This window comes from Engystomops pustulosus, chromosome 2 (genome assembly GCF_040894005.1).
Source record: "Engystomops pustulosus chromosome 2, aEngPut4.maternal, whole genome shotgun sequence".
Classification (NCBI taxonomy): Eukaryota; Metazoa; Chordata; class Amphibia; order Anura; family Leptodactylidae; genus Engystomops; species Engystomops pustulosus.
The window spans coordinates 11,093,367-11,116,006 of NC_092412.1; the positions used below are offsets into that span (position 1 = coordinate 11,093,367).

The following is a 22,640-nucleotide window of genomic DNA, read 5'->3' on the forward strand; positions in this document are numbered from 1 at the left end:
AAAACTGCTAATTAGACTTACTGGTAATTTGGTTTTCATTAGTCCACCATGACGGCCCACCTGGAGGATGCCCCTTGACCTCTATAGGGACAGGAAGAAGAGAGGCTAAAAGGCCCCTCCCGCAGCCTCCTCCAGTATCTACCAAATAACTACATTGAAATGGATCGAACAAATAACAGCTTGTAAAACATTTCATCTAAAAGCTAGATCATCCGATAGTGTTTCACAAATCTGATATTGATATCTGTCAATGTCTCAAAGGGATCTTTGGGGTGTTAGATTCACCGACAGACGGGACTAAGGACAGAATCTGGGGTCTCAGCCTAGAGGAAAGCGTTTGACACACCTGTGATTTGCAATGGGTAAATTGCAACCCGGGGCTGATACTTGTACTAAGAGTACTTGTCTTTACACCCGAGTCCAGACCAGATTGTAGCAACTCCAGGATTTGCTAAATATTTGGTTTATTTTGATTATGTTTATCTTTACAGAAAGACACAAACATTTTCCAGATTTTTAGATAAAGTGCAGAGGTTACTGTTTTTTTACCTGCCTTCAGGGACTGGATTACCTTTAATGTCGAGTCCCTTGGATTCGAGGAATCCCATCAGGATCCATGCTGATAATCGGAGATTGGCAGGCTTGGATGCAGAACTAGTCCGTGATGGAGGTAGAGCAACTGAGTCCTCTAAGGATAATCTTTTCAACTCTTTTTCGGCCATTCTGGATTTATTAAGATGACCTTTGTTTTATCCAAGCAAATCTTTTGTAGAACTTTCGCTATTAAAGGTATTGATGGGTACGCATACACTAGGTCCATGTCCCATTTGTGACTGAAGGCGTCCAACTTATGGTAAACCTTGCTGATTGCTAGCAAAAAAGAAACGGCTGCACTTGGTAATTTGGCGGGTTGCAAATAGATCACATTGGGGTTCTCCCCATCTTAGAGATAAGTAGGGGAAGACCTCCTGATTTAGGCACCATTCGTGTGGATCCAGTTTCTTCCTGCTCAAAAAATTTGCTGTCTGATTTTCTATCCCTTTCAGATGGGTAGCTTCTGCCCAGAAGAAAATTTTTGGGGAAAGATTGAGGAGTTTTTCCGATCTTGTACCTCCTCCTTATGTAGGAAAACGTCATCATGTTGTCGGAAAGTTTTCATATGTGATGGATGGTCAAAAGGTGAGTGTTCGATATTTAGGCTTGCCAAAATGCTTTCTTTCAACTTTTTTGAGTCTTCTTCTCCCACGATCCTTGTACTAGCTGATACAGGAACTTGCTCCCCCAGCCTGTCTGGCTTGCATCAGTCTAGATAGTAATTTGTGGACGACAATGCCAGTAAATACCTCTTTGAACATTTTTTGTCCACCAAAGAAGGGATGTTTTTACCTGATGTGGAATCTTTATTTTGGATTTAGGCGATACAGGTTTTTGTCCCATGATAAAAGGATCCAATTTTGCACAGTTCTACTGACTGAATGCAGGCAGTCAATTTTCCAAGGAACTTCATCGCCAACTAAATAGATATATGATCTTTCCTGATAAACGATCGGATCTGCTGAACCAAATCACTTCTCTTTTCCCATGGAAGAAATACGATTTGACTTTGGGAGTCCAACAAAACCCCTAGTAATTTCTGTTTTTCCAGTAGTAGATCTGATTTTTCAACCAGCCTAAATCTTCTAAAATTTTTAAGGTCAGTTGAGTCGAGAAAACAAGAGCTCCTTCTGATTCTGCCACAATCAAAAGGTCATCTAAGTAAGGAATTATGAGTAAGTCCTATTTCCTTAGGAATTCTACTACCTCTATCATTTGAGAAAATTCGAGGTGCCAAAGAGATACCAAAGGGCGAGGCAGAAAATTGGAAATGTATTATTTCCCTTTCTGGAGAATGAATAGCCATTATTAAGTATTTCTGTGAAGAAGGGTGCATGTGTCGCTTCCCCGCTCAGGTCCAACAGAGTTCACCTTCTTTGTGGTGCATGCAAGTGCATTGTCTTGCACAATTTGAAAGTTAAATCCTGCACTCAGTCTTAATCACTCGGATTGTCTGATGGTACGCCCCCCCAATTTGTGCCGCATGGAAGCAGCGCAGCCAAATTAAAACACATGGAAGCCCATGGAAGCAAGCGCAGCCAAAAAAAGCGCCAAAAACCGATTGTGTGTGACACAATCCCAGCGCAGACACCTGTTAAATACCTGTCCATGCCGTGCAATCCCCGAAAACGGTGAACAATCCAACTAAAGTGCGATCCACCACCCTTTGTGAATGAGCCCCAATATCGAAGACCCAAGTGTCTGAGGTAATAGAAATCCAAGATGAAGCAAAGTCCAGTAATCTTCCCCCCACTGTGGGGTCACTGTTTTTTCTGAGCCCTTGAGTTGCTAGAGCTAAAGAGGAAGCCTCTACCTTTTCCACAGCTCCAGCAACCTGTTTTCATTTTTCCTCGAAAGGAATCCCGTTGACCATTTCAATCCCAGGTCTTTTAATTTTAGGAAAACCTTTTTTCTTATCTGCTGCTTTTTTCAAGATAAAGTTCAACTCAGGTCCAAAGACGAAATCACCTGAAAACGTAATATTACATAATCTGGATTTGGAGCAGATGTCTCCCGGCCGTTGTTTCAACCACAAAGATCTTCGAGCTGCAATGGCTTCGTCTTTCACAACTCTAAGGCATTCTGCAGAAGAATCAGCAACCCTTTAGTACAGGGATTGATTCTAGCAGTAGTTCTTTAGCTGTATCAGCTTTGATATGAGCCTCTAATTCATTAAGCCAAAAAAAAATGTTCTTGCGTCTGAAGTAGCAGCAATATTAGACTTAAGAGTAACCATAGAAGCTTCCAAGGTCTTTTTTAAGATGCTGTCAGACTTTCTATCCATAGGATCTCTAAGTTTGGCACTATCTTCCAACGAAAGGTGAGTATTTTTGACCACCTTAGACATATGAACATCGATTTTGGGTACATTATTCGGGACCTTGGTCTCATCACTGTCAAATGATGGGTGGTTACGAAATTCTCCAGTTAATTGTAGCCTTTTCTCAGGTTCTCTCCATTCGTCCTTAACTAATTCCTTAAGTGTGTCGTTAATGGGAAACATCCATCGCTTTCTAGCTCTTAATCCTCCAAATAATTCATCCTGAATAGACATCTCTGGTACCACACCTTCTAATTCTAATGTATACACTCACTGGCCACTTTATTAGGTACACCATGCTAGTAATGGATTTGACCCCCTTTTGCCTTCAGAACTGCCTCAATTCTTTGTGGCATAGATTCAACAAGGTGCTGGAAGCTCCTCAGAGATTTTGCTCCATATTGACATGATGGCATCACACAGTTGCCGCAGATTTGTCGGCTGCACATCCATAATGCGAATCTCCCGTTCCACCACATCCCAAATATGCTCTATTGGATTGAGATCTGGTGACTGTGGAGGCCATTTGTGTCCAGTGACCTCATTGTCATGTTCAAGAAACCAGTCTGAGATGATTCCAGCTTTATGACATGGCGCATTATCCTGCTGAAAGTAGCCATCAGATGTTACAGGGTACATTGTGCTCATAAAGGGATGGACATGGGCAGCAACAATACTCAGGTAGGCTGTGGCGTTGTACCAAGGGGCCCAAAGAGTGCCAAGAAAATATTCCCCACACCATGACACCAGCACCACCAGCCTGAACCGTTGATACAAGGCAGGATGGATCCATGCTTTCATGTTGTTGACGCCAAATTCTGACCCTACCATCCAAATGTCGCAGCAGAAATCGAGACTCATCAGACCAGGCAACGTTTTTTCAATCTTCTACTGTCCAATTTCGATGAGCTTGTGCAAATTGTAGCCTCAGTTTCCTGTTCTTAGCTGAAACCGGTGTGGTCTTCTGCTGCTGTAGCCCATCTGCCTCAAAGTTCGACGTACTGTGCGTTCAGAGATGCTCTTCTGCCTACCTTGGTTGTAACGGGTGGCGATTTGAGTCACTGTTGCCTTTCTATCAGCTCGAACCAGTCTGCCCATTCTCCTCTGACCTCTGGCATCAACAAGGCATTTCCGCCCACAGAACTGCCGCTCACTGGATGTTTTTTCTTTTTCGGACCATTCTCTGTAAACCCTAGAGATGGTTGTGCGTGAAAATCCCAGTAGATCAGCAGTTTCTGAAATACTCAGACCAGCCCTTCTGGCACCAACAACCATGCCACGTTCAAAGGCATCAAATCACCTTTCTTTCCCATACTGATGCTCGCTTTGAACTGCAGGAGATTGTCTTGACCATGTCTACATGCCTAAATGCACTGAGTTGCCGCCATGTAATTGGCTGATTAGAAATTAACTGTTAACGAGCAGTTGGACAGGTGTACCTAATAAAGTGGCCGGTGAGTGTACATACTGCTTTAAGAAGATTCTCCAGATATTCGTTAGAAAAGAAATAACGAGAAGCAACGTTCTCATCTAGATTTAGATCTAGAGTCATGGTCCGAAAAGAAATCAGATACAATTTCCGAAAGTCTAGGTACTTTTGGAGGGGGAGGCGCAGGAAGAGCGTCAGAGGTTGAGTGACATCTGATGTAAGAGCAGTTTTTAGTTTCTCTTCCATCACCAATCTGTCCAAACTATATTTACATAATGGTCTCTTGTATTTATCACTTCATTTATAATTGCACAGGTTACACCTTCTAACTACTTTTTTAGTTTTGATAGACGGGCTTCTTGTACACTTTTAATGGTGTGGGCTGATCTTCATCATCTCCGGCTTTCAAAGGCAAAAAGAAGGTTTTTTACAAAATGAGAATCCACAGTGTAAAATACATTTATTTTATTACAATTTTTTTTTTATGCAGAGCGCCTCCTGCAGATCATAAAGCTAAAAGTCGTTAATTTTCCTATAAAAGGCGATTTATCTTGTAAATCAAACTTAAGTATACATTTAAAACATTGGGCAACTTTATACAGCAGGAAACTTCTATATCGCCAACACAAGGTCACAGCGTTCCACCATCTTTGTGACACAGTGACGTCCAATCTGTCTAGTCGAGGGCTTTGTACATGACCATTTACATGGAGTAAAGGACCATTACAGGGGAGGACAAGCCTCCATCCAAGATATAACACACCGACTCCGGATGAACCTTCTACACAAAGATACAAGTTACATGGGGAAGGAACTAGCGAATATATTGTTATACATCGGAGCAGCTTCTCCGTAACCAAGTCACAGGAGGACGAGCTGCCGACAATGACAGGAGGTATGGAGCAAAAGTCACCTGAGGAGCCATTTATCATCGGGGCCTTTACATAGGTATCCAGAACATGTATTTTATAGAAACATTGTTCATAATGATCCATATGATCTCCTACCCACATATCTTAGCTTATAACAATAATAATAATAATTCTTTATTTATATAGCGCACAGATTCCACAGCGCTGCACAAGCATATCAATTTGGTCCCTGCCCCCATGGGGCTCACAATCTAAACAACCTAACAGTATGTTTTTGAAGTGTAATACGTATGCTTTAGGAAGGAAATCCATAAAAAGATCTAAAATCTGGTCACGTTTTTTACACCATGGACATTAACATGGATTCTCCCCTGTGTGAATTTCAAAACAAAACATAAAAAATTCACACAGGCTTCACTCTTGTGTGGATTCTCTGATGTCTAACAAGAAGTGATTTGCCACCAAAACATTTCCCACATTCAGGACATGAGAATGGCTTCTCCCCCGAGTGAATTCTCTGGTGGAGAACAAGATGTGATTTTGAACTAAAACATTTCCCACATTCACTACATGAAAATGGCTTCTCCCCTGTATGAATTCTCTGATGGATAGAAAGATGTGCTTTCCGACTAAAACATTTCCCACATTCAGTACATGAAAATGGCTTCTCCCCTGTGTGAATTTTCTGATGTACAAAAAGATGTGCTTTCCGACTAAAACATTTTCCACATTCACTACATGAAAATGGATTCTCTCCTGTGTGGATTCTCTGATGTCTTAGAAGATCCGCATTCACAGGAAAAGATTTCCCACATATCGTACATGAAAATGGCTTCTCCCCTGTGTGAATTCTCTGATGTATAACAAAGCCAGACTTTTCATTAAAGCATTTCCCACATTCTGAACATGAAAATGGCTGCTCCCCTGTGTGAAGTCTCTGATGTGCAACAAGATGTGCTTTCCGACTAAAGAATTTCCCACAATCAGTACATGAAAAGGGCTTCTCCCCTGTGTGAGTTCTCTCATGTATAAAAAGATGTGATTTCCGTCTAAAACATTTCCCACATTCAAGGCATGAAAATGGCTTCTCTCCTGTGTGAATTCTCTTATGTATAATAAAGCTAGATTTTTCAGTAAAACATTTCCCACATTCTGAACATGAAAATGGCTGCTCCCCTGTGTGAATTCTCTGATGTGCAACAAGATGTGATTTCCGACTAAACAATTTCCCACAATCAGTACATGAAAAGGGCTTCTCCCCTGTGTGAGTTCTCTGATGTATAAAAAGGTGTGATTTCCGACTAAACAATCTCCCACAATCAGTACATGAAAATGGCTTCTCTCCTGTGTGAATTCCCTGATGTCTTAGAATATCTGCATCCACAGGAAAACATTTCCCACATTCAGGACTTGAAAAAGGCATCTCCCCTGTGTGAGTTGTGAGATGGGATTGAAGACATTGTTTATGACTAAAACATTGCCCACATTCAGGACAAAAAAATGCTTGCTCCCCTGTGTGAATTTGCTGATGCTGAAGAAGAACAGATTTTGAACCAAAACATTTCCCACATTCAGGACATGCAAACGGCTTCTCCTCTGTGTGACTTCTCTGATGTCTAACAAGATATGATTTCTGATTAAAACATTTCCCACATTCAGTACAAGAGAATGGTTTCTCCCCTGTGTGAGTTCTTTGATGTACAAGAAAGTTAGATTTGTCAGTAAAACTTTTCCCACATTCTGAACATGAAAATGGCTGCTCTCCTGTGTGAGTTCTCTGATGTCTCACAAAATGTGATTTCCAACTAAAACATTTGCCACATTCAGTACATGAAAATGGCTTCTCCCCTGTGTGACTCTTTCCCTCTCGGTGACTTTGAAGATGAATGAGAAGATTTAATTCTTGACTAAAAGTCTTCTCACATTTCGGACATGAAAACTGCCCCTTATCTCCATGATTTCCCTCCTCTGTGGAAGAAGATGAGGAGGGACGTCCATGGGAACCTCTTGTACTTTCATCTCCTGAAAAATATAACCAAGAAATCAATATTGGAGGATTTCTTTTTTCCCCAGTTACGAGCAGAAGTAAAGTGACATCATTTATAATAATTAATATTACAATACAATAATAAAAAGATCCATGCACTGAATAACACAACATTAATACTGATACACACATCCTCATAAATAAAATTTTCCCTAAAACATCATAAATTAATGAACTATACTAACAATCACTGCTTACAGCTTTTACCATCACGTTACAAGTGGTTATATCTAGCGCTGTACATACTTTGCTGACTGACTAATATGTCATGATTTGGGTTTCTCGGGTCTTGTTGGTAAGCGCAGCCTGACCATTGTGACGACCAGAGGAACCTCCAACCCGATCCATCTCCGACGGCTGAAAAGAACTTACACAGAGTGTATTCCAAGGTAAGAAGACATTTATTGTCTCCCTTGATCCAGTCACTTCTGTCTCTGTGCCCGAGTGGACTACGTGAGGTTTGTCTGGTTGAACGTTGTTCAACATAACTACGCTCACAGTTTTAGTGACAAAGAATCACTGCCTTGTGGAGCGACTGACTGACTGTTTTGCGGTTGTTTTCGGTTTCATTTTGTGGTTAGTCCATCAGATCTGGAAATTTGCACAGACAAATCCTGGCCAGGTGTACGTACCTTTTCTTAGAGATTGTGAGCGTCCTCGTCAGTCATTAGAATTGACTAGCAATGTCTTAGGGAGCCCAACTTAATTGGGAGCCCAATTAGGATTAAGTCATTATTGTGAAGAGGCTAGGTTCATAGGTCTAAGCGACAGGATGATGGGGACGGGCGTGCTGTCAAAGTGTAAACCAATAAATATAGGACCTCCGAGGAGGCAGAGATGGGTAGTCCGAGTACGAAGACAAAAGGAAGACAGTTAGGACTGCGGACGCAAGAAAGCAATGGGCATAGTATGTCAGAGAAAGTGTAAAGCTTGAGTTAAGAACAGTGATAGAGAATTGAATGTCTAAAGACCCCTTTTTCTGTCCTTAAATGGGAATATGGCCAGTTTAAGAAAAGTGGTTGAAGGACCAAAAGTAGTATGCACAGTCAGAGGGTTAAGTAAGAACAAAACAGAAAGTCCGACTCACCTCCCCAAGAACCTCCCAGTGCTTGGAGCTTCACCTCAAAGATCTTCAGTCAATATTTGTATAACAAACGATGTCCAATCCTTTATTTCTTTAAAAATGTGATTAACAGCATTGTATAAATTGTAGCAACATGTAACCATCGCGTTTCCCCTTAGTCATGGTCTACACGCAGAGGGTTGGCTTGATATAAGTAGACAGTTGATTGCGAAGGTGTTGTTGAAGTCGGAAAATAAAGTATACTATGACAAAAGGAAAGTGGATGGGGTTGATTACGGAAGACTTAGACCAGTGACTACGGACGGACTAGAACAGAGTGACAGAAGTCCAGGATGAACATTTCTTGTTGAAGGATGAAATTGGCTCCAATAAAGTGCTGCCCAGAGGGTATGGCATGGCGTTGTATAATGGAATGATAGTCCTCCTTATTCCAAATTCCTTTGACCTTGTAAAAATCTCCCACTTTATCCCCAGACCTTCACTTTACACCACATGACCTTCACCATGCGACAGATGGCGCCAGGCGTCTTCCAGCATCTTTTCAGTTGTCTCACAAATGTTCTACTGTGCGATCCAAACACCTCAAACTTAGATTCTTCTGTCCACAATACTTTTTCTGTCTTCCTCTGTCCAATGTCTGTTCTTTTTCCCATATTACTCTTTTCCTGTTATTATCAAGTCTTACATATGGCTTTTTCTTTGCCCCTCTGCCCTGAAGGCCAGCATCGTGGAGTGGCTTCTTCACTGTAAAAGTTGACAATGGCGTTTGGCGGGTGCTATTTAATGAAGCTGCCAGTTAAGGACCGGTGAGGCATCAGTAACTCAAACAAGAGACTCTAATGTACTTGTCTTGTTGCTTAGTTGTGCAGCGGGGCCTCCCACTTCTCTTTCTACTCTGGTTAGTTTAGGTTTGTGTTCTCCTCTGAAGGGAGAAGTGCCCACCCTTGTAGGAAATCTTCAGTTTCTTGTCAATTTGTAGCATGGAATGACCTTCATTTCTAAGAACAAGAATAGACTGTAGTATTTCACATGAAAGTTCTTTTTTACGGCCATTGTGAGAGCTTCATAAAACAAACAAATGTGATTCCAGATTCTCCACCACCTCAAAAGAAGGTCAGTTTTATAGCTTCTCTAATCAGCCAAACTGTTTTCAGCTGTGCTAGCATACTGGGACAAGGGTTTTCTAAACATCCATTAGGCTTTTTACACAGTTATCAACACAGTTAGACACCAATGTAGATATTGCATAAAAGAGCAATTTACCACATTAACAATGTATTCAGTGCATTTATGATTCATTTAATGTTAGCTTCATTGAAAAAAAATGTGCTATCCTTTCAGAAATAAGGACATTTCTAAATGTGACCCCAAACTTTTGAGTGGAATTGTATGCATCATTGTATAGCAGTAATATTCCTCGCTGCATGGCGGTAATGTTCCTCACTCCATGGCGCCAAGCTGGAGAAATAAAGGTTTCACCTACGCAGCCTTCCATTCCTCGGCTATATAATTTCCGACAGAGGCCTCCAGATAGACTCTGCAAAACTGTCTGCAGTTCTACAATGGCCAAGCCCAGAAGGTCTACAAGCCATACAGAATTTCCTGGGTTTTGCGAACTATTTCAAACTTCTCCACTCTGGTCTCTCCCATCACGACACTCACCAAGAAGGGTGCTAATCCAAGTGCATGGCCTCCTGCTGCTGATGAGGCCTTCTCCAGGTTGAAGTCTGCTTTTGCCTTCGGCTCCCCTGCTCACTAGGCCTGACACAAACCCTTTCATCTTGAGGTGGATGCATCCTCCGTAGGTTCTGGAGTGGTGCTCAACCAGAGAGGGCCTAAAGGCCGAACTCTCACATGCAGCTTCTTTTCCAAGACTTTTTCTTCCGCAGAGAAAAATTATTCAATTGGTGACAGAGAACTGTTAGCCATCAAACTTGCTCTGGAGGAATGGCGCTATCTACTGGAAGGAGCTCTCCGTCCAGTTTGTGTTATCCCCAGAAAGCTCGGTGCCTGAATCCCAGGCAAGCCCGTTGGTCATTGTTTTTCTCTCGCTTCAACCTGCTGATGTACTGTCCCGTGCTTCGGATGTTGTTGGAGAAGAACCAGCTCCTCGGCACATCATTTCTCCTGACCAGCTGGTTGTTGAAGCTCCGGTGAATCTTCAGCAGCTACTTCCCTGCAAGACGTATGTTAGACCAGCTCTCCGGAAGAGGATTCAGTTTTGGGGACATTCTTCACGTATGGCTGGGCACCCAAGGTTGCAACGTTCCGTGGCCCTCATCTCCCGCTACTACTGGTGGCCAGACCTGGTCAAAGATGTTCGGGAGTTTGTGGGATCCTGCTCCTCCTGTGCCCGCAACAAAGCCTCTCATCTCAAACCGGCTAGACTGTTTCTTCCGTTGCCAATACCCAGTCGCTCGTGGTTTCACGTGGCAATTGACTTTATCACTGATCTGCCTGTCTCCTCGGGCAAAACTGTCATCTGGGTGGTGACGGACTGGTTTTCCAAGATGTCCCATTTTTTCCCCCTTCCAGGTCTTCCGTTTTCTCCACGGCTTGCCAGTTTGTTCTTCAAACATATCTTCCGGCTGCATGGTCTTCCACTACACATTGTGTCCGACTGAGGTGTCCAGTTTGTGTTCAAGTTCTGGCGTTCCTTGTGTAACCATCTGCAAATCAACCTTGACTTTTCTTCTGCTTACCACTCTCAGTCGAATGGTCAAAGGGTGAACCAGAGTTTGGGCTGTTACCTCCGCCACTTTGTCTCAGCCCGTCAAGATAAGTGGCATGATCTGCTACCATGGGCTGAGTTCTCCTAGAATTCCCTGGACTCTGGGTCTACCGGCTCGGCTCCATTCTTTGTGGTATACGGACGAATCCCTTGTCCTCCCTCTGATGTCCCTGCGGTAGAGGATGCAGAACCTCAAATCAATTTGGGACCAGACCCGCCAATCTCTCAGGCTCGTCAAGCTCGTCTTGTCTTCTCTCCGGATGACAAGGTGTGGTTACCCTCCAGATACATCCAGCTGAAGATACCCAGCTACAAACTTGGTCCCTTTCAGGTAATCAAGCGCATCAATCAAGTGGCCTACAAGCTCCTCCTTGCTCCATCAATGTGCATCCCAAACTACTTCAATGTCTCCCTTCTCAAGCCAGTCGCCTTGAACCACTTCTCTCAGCAATCTCCTCCTGAGGCTGACTCTCCTGATGTATATGAAGTTAAGGAGGTCCTGGACATGAAGACCATGAGTGGTAAGGGGTTCTTCCTTGTAGACTGGAAGGGATTAGGGCCTGGGAGTCCAAAGAGAACATTCTGGATCAGACTCTCCTCCAGAGGTTTCTTGGGACCAAAAAGAAGAGGGAGAGGCCGGAGGGGGGGAGGGGGTGGGTGTGTTACCGTCACAGATCGCAGGCACACCCGTGCCCCTCTGTGAATTTACCTCTCCATGCTCCGGCCTAGGTCCCGCGTGAGTCCCAGGTGATTTGCGCTGGCCACTTCTGCGTCTGCCATATAATCCGGTGGATCCCATCATTCCCCGCCGGATCTTCAAGCCCTTCCCTGCGACGTGCCGAAGCCCGTCTGCGTTCCAGTGTTCCCGTGTTCCGTTCTTGTGTTCCAGTTCGTGCTGCTGTGTTCCCGTGATCATGCTCTTGTGTTCCTGTTCCCTTTCAGTCTGTGTCTGCGTACCTGTTCTTGCCGTGAGTTCCAATGTTCCTTCCAGCGCTGTTCTCCCGCTGTCACCCTGGGCTCGGACTATGTCCTGCATTACTATCTTGGCAGCCACCCTGTGCTAGTCGCACCTGTGGAACAACTTGGTGGCCCCCCGCCGCAGCAAGACCATACCGCTTTGCAGCGGGCTCTGATGAAGACCAGGTGCCACTTAGATTCCGGTCCCAGGTGTCAGCTATTACCATCTCCCGCGGTGGTCCAAAGGGAGACCCTGAACCCTGACAGAAAGCAAAGGTGTAGATAAAGTAGGGAACCTAAGACAGAGAGGGGGAGAAGAGTGATAGACAGTGAACTAGTGATTAGACACCTATCAGGAGGTTAGTGAGAAGTGGACAAGTTGTTCCAAGAGTTTTGAAGCCAATAAACGTAATGAGAAAAGGATGATAGTTCAGCTCTGCATGATGTTGCACCTCTCTAGTTCTCTTATCTCAGTCTATCACCCTTCCTGTGCTCTTTGATCTGCCAGTGATATTAGATTAATATCTACCTTAATATGAACCTCGCATGCACGTCTCCAGGACTTCTCCAAAGCTTCACCAATTCTCTGGAATGCCCTTCCCCGGACTATGAGACGAACACGACCCTCCAAAGTTTGAAACATGCTCTTAAAATCCATGTTTTTAGGCAGATCAACTTGTTTTGCAGAGACAGATTTATATTTTTTCCCATATGTGATGATGAAATAATGGAGGAGTCTAGGTGACCTCACACCTGCTCTGTCCACCTCTTACCTGGTGATGTGACGGGCTGGTGGTCCTCCATCATGATGTCCATGTACGGATCCTTGTGTCCTTCTATATACTCCCACTCCTCCATGGAGTAATTGACAGGAATCTCAGCTCCATCTAACTGATAATCCAATGGGATATTTTCCTCTGGCTCCATTTTAACAATATGAAAATATGGACTGGGACATCTCCCTGGTTCCTCTTTAATATATTGGGAGTCTTCAGGACTGGGACATCTCTCTGGTGGATTTCTCGGACTGGATCCATCTATTGGAAATATACACAGTGACTGAATACATTGGGGCACATTTACTTACCCATCCAGAGGAGTTTCCGAAAGTGCACTGTCCGACGACAACGCACTGTGCCGCGATTCCCAAGTACCATGAACAGTCTGACGGAAATGCAATCCGCGGACGCCTAGTAAATAAGCCCCATTGTCTATATGTGATGATGAGATGATGGATTCTAGGTGACCCTCACACCTGCTCTGTCCTCTATAATCAGGAAGGTCTTCTCTTACCTGGTGATGTGAGGGGCTGGTGGTCCTCCATCATGATGTCCTTGTACTGATCCCTGTGTCCTTCTATATACTCCCACTCCTCCATGGAGAAATTGGCAGGAATCTCATCTCCATCTGCCTGATGATCCAGTGGGATATTTTCCTCTGGCTCCACTTTAACTATATGAAAATATTGACTGGGACATCTCTCTCGTGGACTTCTCAGACTGGATCCATCTATAGGAAATATACACAGTGACTGATACATTGTCTATATGTGATGATGAGATGATGGAAGAGTGTAGGTGACCTCACACCTGCTCTGTCCTCTATAATCAGGAAGGTCTCCTCTTACCTGGTGATGTGAGGGGCTGCTGGTCCTCCACCATGATGTCCTTGTACTGGTCCTTGTGTCCTTCTATATACTCCCACTCCTCCATGGAGAAATAGACAGTGACGTCCTGACACCTTATAGGAACCTGACACACACAATGACACAGTCATCACCCAGACACCTCCCTTGTGTTATTGTGCAATGTCCCAGCATTCCCGGCAGCGCTCACCTCTCTGCTCAGCAGCTCAGTGATCCTGGAGGTAAGTTCTAGGATCTTCTGCTCATGTATCAGTGAATGAGGTGGAGGCTCGGTGATGGGGCTCTGGGTCCATCCTCCTGACACACGGGGGGTCACACACTCACCAGACGACTTCTTCACTACTGTGTAATCCTGTGTATGGGGAGACACTGATCACTACATAGATCCTAAGAATCCTTCACCTCTCCAGTCATTTCCCGCTGTTATTCCTAGAGATAAGAGCCGTGTCCTGGGAGACTCTCACCTCTCCGGTTATCAAGGAGATCATCTCCAGGGTGAGCTCCAGGATCCCGCCCGCCATCTGCTCTCTGTCCTTTTCCATCTCTGGAGAAACCTTCACTGTCATGATGACCTTGTACTGATCCTGGTGTCCTTCTATGTACTCCCACTCCTCCATGGAGAAATAGACAGTGACGTCCTGACACCTTATAGGAACCTGACACACACAATGACACAGTCATCACCCAGACACCTCCTTTGTGTTATTGTACAATGTCCCAGCATTCCCGGCAGCGCTCACCTCTCCGCTCAGCAACTCAGTGATCCTGGAGGTAAGTTCTAGGATCTTCTGCTCATGTATCAGTGAATGAGGTGGAGGCTCGGTGATGGGGCTCTGGGTCCATCCTCCTGACACACGGGGGGTCACACACTCACCAGATGACTTCTTCACTACTGTGTAATCCTGTGTATGGGGAGACACTGATCACTACATAGATCCTAAGAATCCTTCACCTCTCCAGTCATTTCCCGCTGTTATTCCTAGAGATAAGAGCCGTGTCCTGGGAGACTCTCACCTCTCCGGTTATCAAGGAGATCATCTCCAGGGTGAGCTCCAAGATCCTGGCCGCCATCTGCTCTCTGTCCTTCTCCTGGATCCCTGGTGGATCATTGATGGAAAGGATCATCTTTAGGAGAAACCTCTGGGAGTCCTGGATCTATAGAACCTGAGGAAACATGAGAAGAACTAAGAGCAAACTCTATATGAAGCAATTGTGTCCATGACATGTGTGATGTGACTGATGGGGATTCTCCAGGACGGCTCCGAGTAGACAACGGAGAGCAAACTCTATATGCAGCAATTGTGTACATAAAAAAAGGGAATTTAGTTTCCATAAGACTACCATGAAAGCCACACCCAGAGGTTCCGCTTATACCCTATAGAAGTGGTGACAAACCTATGGCATGTGTTGCAGAGGTGGCACTCGAAACTGTCTTTTTTACCACAAACAGAGAAAAAGTAGAACCCTTTCCCTCTTTCTAAAACAAGAATGGGAACAATCAAATTCAGCTGAATCCGATCCTGAATGTTGACGCATAATGTTTTCTTTCAACTCATTGTAGATTGGGAGGGTAGAAGAAACCTTTGTAGTGGAAACTCTGAAAACTCTATCTCACCCATGGATTAACCATGAATTTTGAGTAATCACCTCCCAACGGCTACAAAAGATGCGGTCTTCCCTACACCTTTACGTCATTTGTCTGTGTCTTTATTTCTAGGGGTGAAGAGAAAAATAGCAAAAAACATGTGGTCATAGCGGACTATACACTCACCGGCTACTTTATTAGGTACACCATGCTAGTAACGGGTTGGACCCCCTTTTGCCTTCAGAACTGCCTCAATTCTTCATGGCATAGATTCAACAAGGTGCTGGAAGCATTCCTCAGAGATTTTGGTCCATATTGACATGATGGCATCACACAGTTGCCGCAGATTTGTCGGCTGCACATCGATGATGCGAATCTCCCGTTCCACCACATCCCAAAGATGCTCTATTGGATTGAGATCTGGTGACTGTGGAGGCCATTTGAGTCCAGTGACCTCATTGTCATGTTCAAGAAACCAGTCTGAGATGATTCCAGCTTTATGACATGGCGCATTATCCTGCTGAAAGTAGCCATCAGATGTTACAGGGTACATTGTGCTCATAAAGGGATGGACATGGTCAGCAACAATACTCAGATAGGCTGTGGCGTTGCAACGATGCTCAATTGGTACCAAGGGGCCCAAAGAGTGCCAAGAAAATATTCCCCACACCATGACACCACCACTACCAGCCTGAACCGTTGATACAAGGAAAGATGGATCCATGCTTTCATGTTGTTGACGCCAAATTCTGACCCTACCATCCGAATGTCGCAGCAGAAATCGAGACTCATCAGACCAGGCAACATTTTTCCAATCTTCTACTGTCCAATTTCGAGCGGCACCCGGTGGCACCCGGTGTAGTCTTCTGCTGCTGTAGCCCATCTGCCTCAAAGTTCGACGTACTGTGCGTTCAGAGATGCTCTTATGCCTACCTTGGTTGTAACGGGTGGCGATTTGAGTCACTGTTACCTTTCTATCAGCTCGAATCAGTCTGCCCATTTTCCTCTGACCTCTGGCATCAACAAGGCATTTCCGCCCACAGAACTGCCGCTCACTGGATGTTTTTTCTTTTTCGGACCATTCTCTGTAAAACCTTGAGATGGTTGTGCGTGAAAATCCCAGTAGATCAGCAGTTTCTGATACTCTGACCAGCCCTTCCGGCACCAACAACCATGCCACGTTCAAAGGCACTCAAATCACCTTTCTTCCCCATACTGATGCTCGGTTTGAACTGCAGGAGATTGTCTTGACCATGTCTACATGCCTAAATGCACTGAGTTGCCGCCATGTGATTGGCTGATTAGAAATTAAGTGTTAACGAGCAGTTGGACAGGTGTACCTAATAAAGTGGCCGGTGAGTGTAGATCGAGGGCGACACTAGAACTTTCAGACTCACAGGATAAGTTCTTACTTCCTCCGCCCTCCATTTTTTAGTCAAATCCTTCCTCGTCTCCACGTATGGCACCTCAGTGGTGGAAAAAATTATTGCAGAGGTGCTGGGCAGGACGATACCCATGGAGCCTGCTGCATATTTGCTCAATGTCTTTCCAATTGACCTTATTACAGCGCCTAATTTCTACGACGCAGTGCTCCCGTCCAGTGCCAGTGTCTGTACTAGAATAAAGTAGTACCGTAGTAATATATATTTTTCCATGCTAGGAAGCTGGAAAAAAATTCAAAAGGTGGTGAAAATGGCAAAAAAGCGTTTGTGTCCCTTTCTTGCGGGCTTAGTTTTTACGACTTTCAATGTGCACTCCAAATGATTTGTCTACTTTATTCTTTGGTTCGGTACGATCATGGTGATACCAAATTTATATAGGTTTTATTTGTTTTAATTTTTGGAAATGTGTAAAAATCCAGCATTTTCATTGCTACCAATTAGAGGACTTTGCAACCTTTTAAAAATGATTTAAAATGGCGTAAAAGTGGCGTTTTACATGCTGCATTTTACACACATGCCGACAGACATTGACACTTACAGATCTCAGATATGTGCCTGCCTCCCCCTTCCCCTGGATTACTTATGTCCTCGTAGCTTGTAGTTTGCAACCTCTGTCTCTGCTCTGTCCTTTCAGAAAGTAATCAGTGAGTGTCTCTGAGCTCCGTGCCGGGGGCGTGGCTACAGACACCCAGGATAGAGAGAGAAATCTCCTCTGCACGATCACACACAGAAATCCAATATAGCGCACGACCCAAGTCAGAAGTTACTGGGACGAGTGTAGGGGCAACTGAAACTGTGTACAGCAGGGCTGATAGAGACAGGTTGGACTTATATCTGTGAAATGCTGTATTTTTGTTAATAACAGTGAATTAGAGAATGTGTTATTTTGTTATCGTGAGTACATATAAGAAACTTGTCTTTGTGGGAGGAACACTTTTTTTGTTTGTCAAATTCTGTTTTCGCATAAAAAGCTATTTCTGCCTTTCATTTTCATAGAAATTAAATTTACTTTTACTTTTGTCAGATTCTTGTGTGGTTTTTTTCACTAAACGAGGGGGACCAACTAATTTGTCCACGTGTGAATGTATATAGAGAATTTAGGCAGTAAAAAGAAAGAAAATTTCATTAATCAGACAGTGGTATGAAAAAAGGTAAAAACTGGCAGATTATTTCATTTCATAAAAAACATGATATTGGTACCAACATACAAACCATGACTAGAAGCGGCACATATAGGGATTACAAAATTAACACGTTAGTGCTCAGTGTCCAATATATCGGACACGGGTGCTTCCTGCATTTTGGATGTCACACATCGGGGGGAGGTCCTGGGATCATCAGAGGACACCCCCCCTCTTCCTGATGACATCACAAGACTGATCTGATTGGTTCTATGATGTTGATCGCCGCCATTGGCCATTCAATACAGACTGGCCAATGACAGGGATCTCTGACGCTGGGCCGCAGACCTTACTAGCCCCCTGCTCTCCAACTTCGCGATTTTGTGTTTTGTGGTGTTGGAGAGGGTGTGTTAGCAATCTGTCCCCATTACGGTTCCACAAAAGCAGCATTACCCCGTCCCTATTTTCCGTTTGCACCCCCCCACGCACACAACCTCACTTTTTAGTGCGATCTGATAGGAGTGAGAGTAGTGTGCACAAGTTTGTTTACTATCCTCCCGATCGTCCATTTTCCCTTTTTCAGGTCGCGGAAAACCATGGCCCGGAAAACGTACACAGCATTGGAGACCTACAGTTATTTTGCCTCCAATACCGAATCCGCTAATGGGGACAAGTGTCCATTTTATTTGTCCCCCTTATCACCCCAAAGTGACCCCGAGGAACCCCCAAGACGGCGCCTTCGGACTGGTGCTGCAGTTCTGAACCCACAAGGGTGACCCCCAGTAATTATGCCCCTCAGGTCTCCGATTTTACTGGCAGTCCTGGGATACACAGAGACACGGCAGGGCTCAGAGCAGTGGACTTTTTTATGTTTTTGTCCCGATTGTATCCCAGACCAATCTCTATTCTGCACAATATACAGGCAGTCCCCGGGTTACATACAAGATAGGTTCTGTAGGTTTGTTCTTAAGTTAAATCTGTATGCAAGACTGAACTGTATATTTTATAATTGTAGCCCCAGCCAAATATTTTTTGGTCTGTGTGACAATTGGATTTTTAAAATGTTGGGTTGTCATCAGAACCAGGATTAAAGGGGTTATCCGGGTTTAAATTTTTTGTTTATGGCCGGGCTGGGGAGGGCTATTTAAACACAATAAACATGTACTTACCTCCTCCGGTGCTGCCGATGTCCCGCGCCGCGGCCCGTCTTCTCCGTGCGCCGGTTTCAGTATAAGGGCGCACAGGGAGCTTCCGGCCGGCCGGATGCTCCCATGCGCACCATCTCCCAGCGCTTACAGAGATAGGGACGGAGGGGAGGAGCCGTCCACAACGTGGACTAGAAGCTCCCTGTGCGCGGCTTCCGTGCCCCTGTTTGTTTACAGGGGCACGGATAGAAGTGACCGCGGCGCGGGACATCGGCGGCGCCGGAGGAGGTAAGTCCATGTTTATTATGTTTAACTATCCCTCCCAGCCCGGCCATAAAAAAATTTTTAAACCCGGATAACCCCTTTAACAATAAAGCTTAATAGCAGACACCTTTGATAGCTGTTATGGCTGTAAGTCTGCCATCTGTAAGTCAGGTGTTCTTAAGTAGGGGACTGCCTGTATTGTCCAAAACCCCACTTCTTTTTACGGACAACCCCACAGGTGGACCCCTGTCTGTACTTCTTATGGGACTGGTAAAAAAGCCCACAACCAGGGATTACTGTAGCCCAGACATACTCTACCACACCCCGATGTTCCGCATGGTGATGAGCAGGATGCGTTTTGAAGCCATCCATAAGTTTTTGCATTTTGCTGACAATGCACAGTGCCCACCCAGAGATGACCGCAGATATGATAGATTATATAAGGTCCGGCCCATATTAGACTACCTGAGTGCCCAATTTATGGAAGTATATACTCCAGAGCAGCATTTATCGATAGACGAGTGCCTAATACATTTCAAAGAGAGACTTCAATTTCGCCAGTAATAAGAGGGCAAGGTATGGCGTGATGATGTATAAGCCGGGTGAGAGTACATCAGGGTACACATATAAGTTCAGGGTATATTATGGAAAGGACTCCAGATTAGTGCCGCCAGAATGCCCCCTTCCTGGGAATCGCTGGAAAAGTAGTCTGGGATTAAGTGCACCCACTACTGGACCAGGGCTACCACCTCTACGTAGACAATTTTTACACCAGCACTTCCCTTTTCAAGTGCCCCCTCCCAGAATCTGCTGCATACAGCACTGCTGAAACAAAAAAAAAAAATTAATTAAAAAAAAAAACACTGCAAGGGAAAAAGCTCAGAAGACATGAGAGCTGAGCACTATGCAGAGACTCAGTATTGTGTGTTAAGTACAAATACAAGAGAGCGGTCCTTGTACTAACAACAATACATGGGCACACCACCACCCCTGCCACTGCACAAGGTACCAGTACAGAAGCCCCCAAGCCTGACTGCATATTGGACTATAATAGGTACATGGAAGGGGTGGACTTTTTGGACTAGGTGGTCCAGCCATATATTATGCCATGCAGAAGGCGAGGGTGTGGTACAAGAAGCTACAGTGTACATAATAATACTAGTAAATATAAATAAAGGTATTATTATTACATCATGCAGATAACACTGTATAAGCTGATGTGCTATGTCAATGTGCCGGCCAGAGGGGAACTTTCCTGGAATTTCAAGAGGTGGGAGTTAAGCAGTTGATTTTGTAGACCAGGAAGGGGGGAGTTCCAGTACTTCTGGAAGCCATCGTACCAGGGCAGCACTTTCCAGTAGAAGTTCCCCAAACCGCCAGCAAGGGAAGGAATCAAAAAAGGGTCCGTTTATCAGTGTGACACGATAAACTAGGATTATGTATGAAGGATTCTTTTAGGATTTATCACACATCCCTGAATGTAAAAATTTCTTTATTACCCTGATGTGCTGTCCACAGCTTGTCCATCATGCTGCACCTTCCCTGCTGAGCTCTGCCGCGTGCCCAGCCTGTAGATTATTGCCCCATATGGGGTATTGCCGTATACCCAGGAGAACCCGCATCATGATTTTTGGGGTGTTTGTCTCCCGTGGCCGGAGCTGGGCACAAGATGACATAATGGATACTTTTTACCATGCACTATCCATTATGCTTTATTCTTGGGGTTCACTTGTGGGGTTAAAATGCTCACTACACCCCTAGATTATTTCATGGAGGGGTGTAGTTTCCAAAATAGGGTTCAGGGGTTTCTAATGTACTGATCCCTTAGAACAGTGGTGGCGAACCTATGGCACTGGTGCCAGAGGTGGCACTTGGAGCCCTTTCTGTGGGCACTCAGGCCTTCACTCCAACACAGAGTTTGCCAGCTATTACTTAAGGCTTTCTCCTGTGATCCAATACAGCCCAGGACGTGCCATGCTCAGCGCTATTTGGCTGCCAGGACTACATGAGGATCAAGAAGGTGAGGATAGAGATGGATTGTCATTGGAGCTCCCACTCTGGGTCCCCTGATTCTTCCTCTTCAGGGGACCCTGGAGGGAAGATACAATCCAAATTTCCCCATCATCTTTCTATTGTATTGATGAACTCAGGACGCCAATACGATTAAACCTGTGATACAGCAGGGATCAATAAGTTACCACTTAAATTGTCTTGTTGGCACTTTGTGACATATAAGTGGGTTTTGGTTGTAGCTTGGGCACTCTGTCTCCAAAAGGTTCGCCATCACTGCCTTAGAACATCTACAAATGTGTCATGATACCAAAAAAAATGTAAATGTAAAATGTCTGTGCTCCAAATGCCAGTTATTCTCTTCTGAGCCCTGCCGTGTGCCCATCCTGTAGAACATAATGCCACATATACGGTATTGAGGTACCCGGAATAACCCGCAGAGTGATATTTGGGGTGTTTGTCCCCAGGGGCATGAGTTGGGTTACATACATTCCTCAGTACAATGGAACATTTGACAAAACAATGCAATTTTTACGCTGTCCCATTCACTTTGTATTACATTCGGGCCAGCATCTCAGGAGTTAAAATGCTCATACAACCCTAGATAAATTTTTTGAGGGGTTCCCTTACCTAAAATGGGGTCACTTCCCAGGGGTTTCTACTGTTCTGGTACCTCAGGGGCAACACAACACCAGTCTGGTAATATAGGAGCCAAAAGCCAAAATTTAGCTTGTTCCCTACTGTGCCCTGCCGTGTGCCGGTTTATTGCCACACATGGGGCATTGCCATAACCGGGATAAACCGCATAATGATTTTTGATGAGTTTGGCCCCAGTGGCATGATTTGGGCAAAATACATTGCCACTAACATGGCATATTTTGAAAAATTAATGTAATTTTTACTCTGCTCAATTCACTTTGCACTACATTTTGGCCAGCATCTCGGGAGTTAAAATGCACACTACACCCCTAGATAAATTCTTTGAGGGGTGTAGTTTCCAAAATGGTATCACATCTCGGGGGTTTCTATTGTACTCGTATCCAGGGACTCTGCAAACACGACAAAACCAAAGCAGAACTGAGCAGAACTGTTCGAGTTGCCCATGGCGACCAATCAGAGCTCGGCTTTCATTTTCCCACAGCAGTTTTTATAATTGAAGCTAAACTCTGATTGGTTTCCATGGGAAACTAGATAGTTTTACCTCAGAAACTTGACGATAAATCTCCTCCATTAAGTTTTCTCGGTTATTTGTGGCAAAATTAGGGACATCGCTGACGTCTGTGGAGAGGTTATTTGTATAATCTTAACGACTTGAGTGTAAGGCCGCGGTCACACGTACCGCTAGGCATCCGTTCATAACGCAATGCTAGCACAAAGGGGGCGGTCCTCGACCT

General features: G+C 44.6%; 2 protein-coding genes and 1 pseudogene across 2 annotated transcripts in view; 1 reads left to right on the forward strand and 2 right to left on the reverse strand.

Moving 5' to 3' along the window:
- Nucleotides 1-22,640, reverse strand: part of LOC140119845 (uncharacterized) — a 403,197-nt gene that overhangs the window by 378,632 nt on the left and 1,925 nt on the right. The window lies entirely within an intron of this gene.
- The window catches only part of LOC140116889 (uncharacterized), a 448,339-nt gene that overhangs the window by 254,272 nt on the left and 171,427 nt on the right, over nucleotides 1-22,640 (forward strand). The gene's annotated exons all lie outside the window — the stretch shown is intronic.
- Nucleotides 1-22,640, reverse strand: part of LOC140119966 (uncharacterized) — a 72,006-nt pseudogene that overhangs the window by 29,343 nt on the left and 20,023 nt on the right.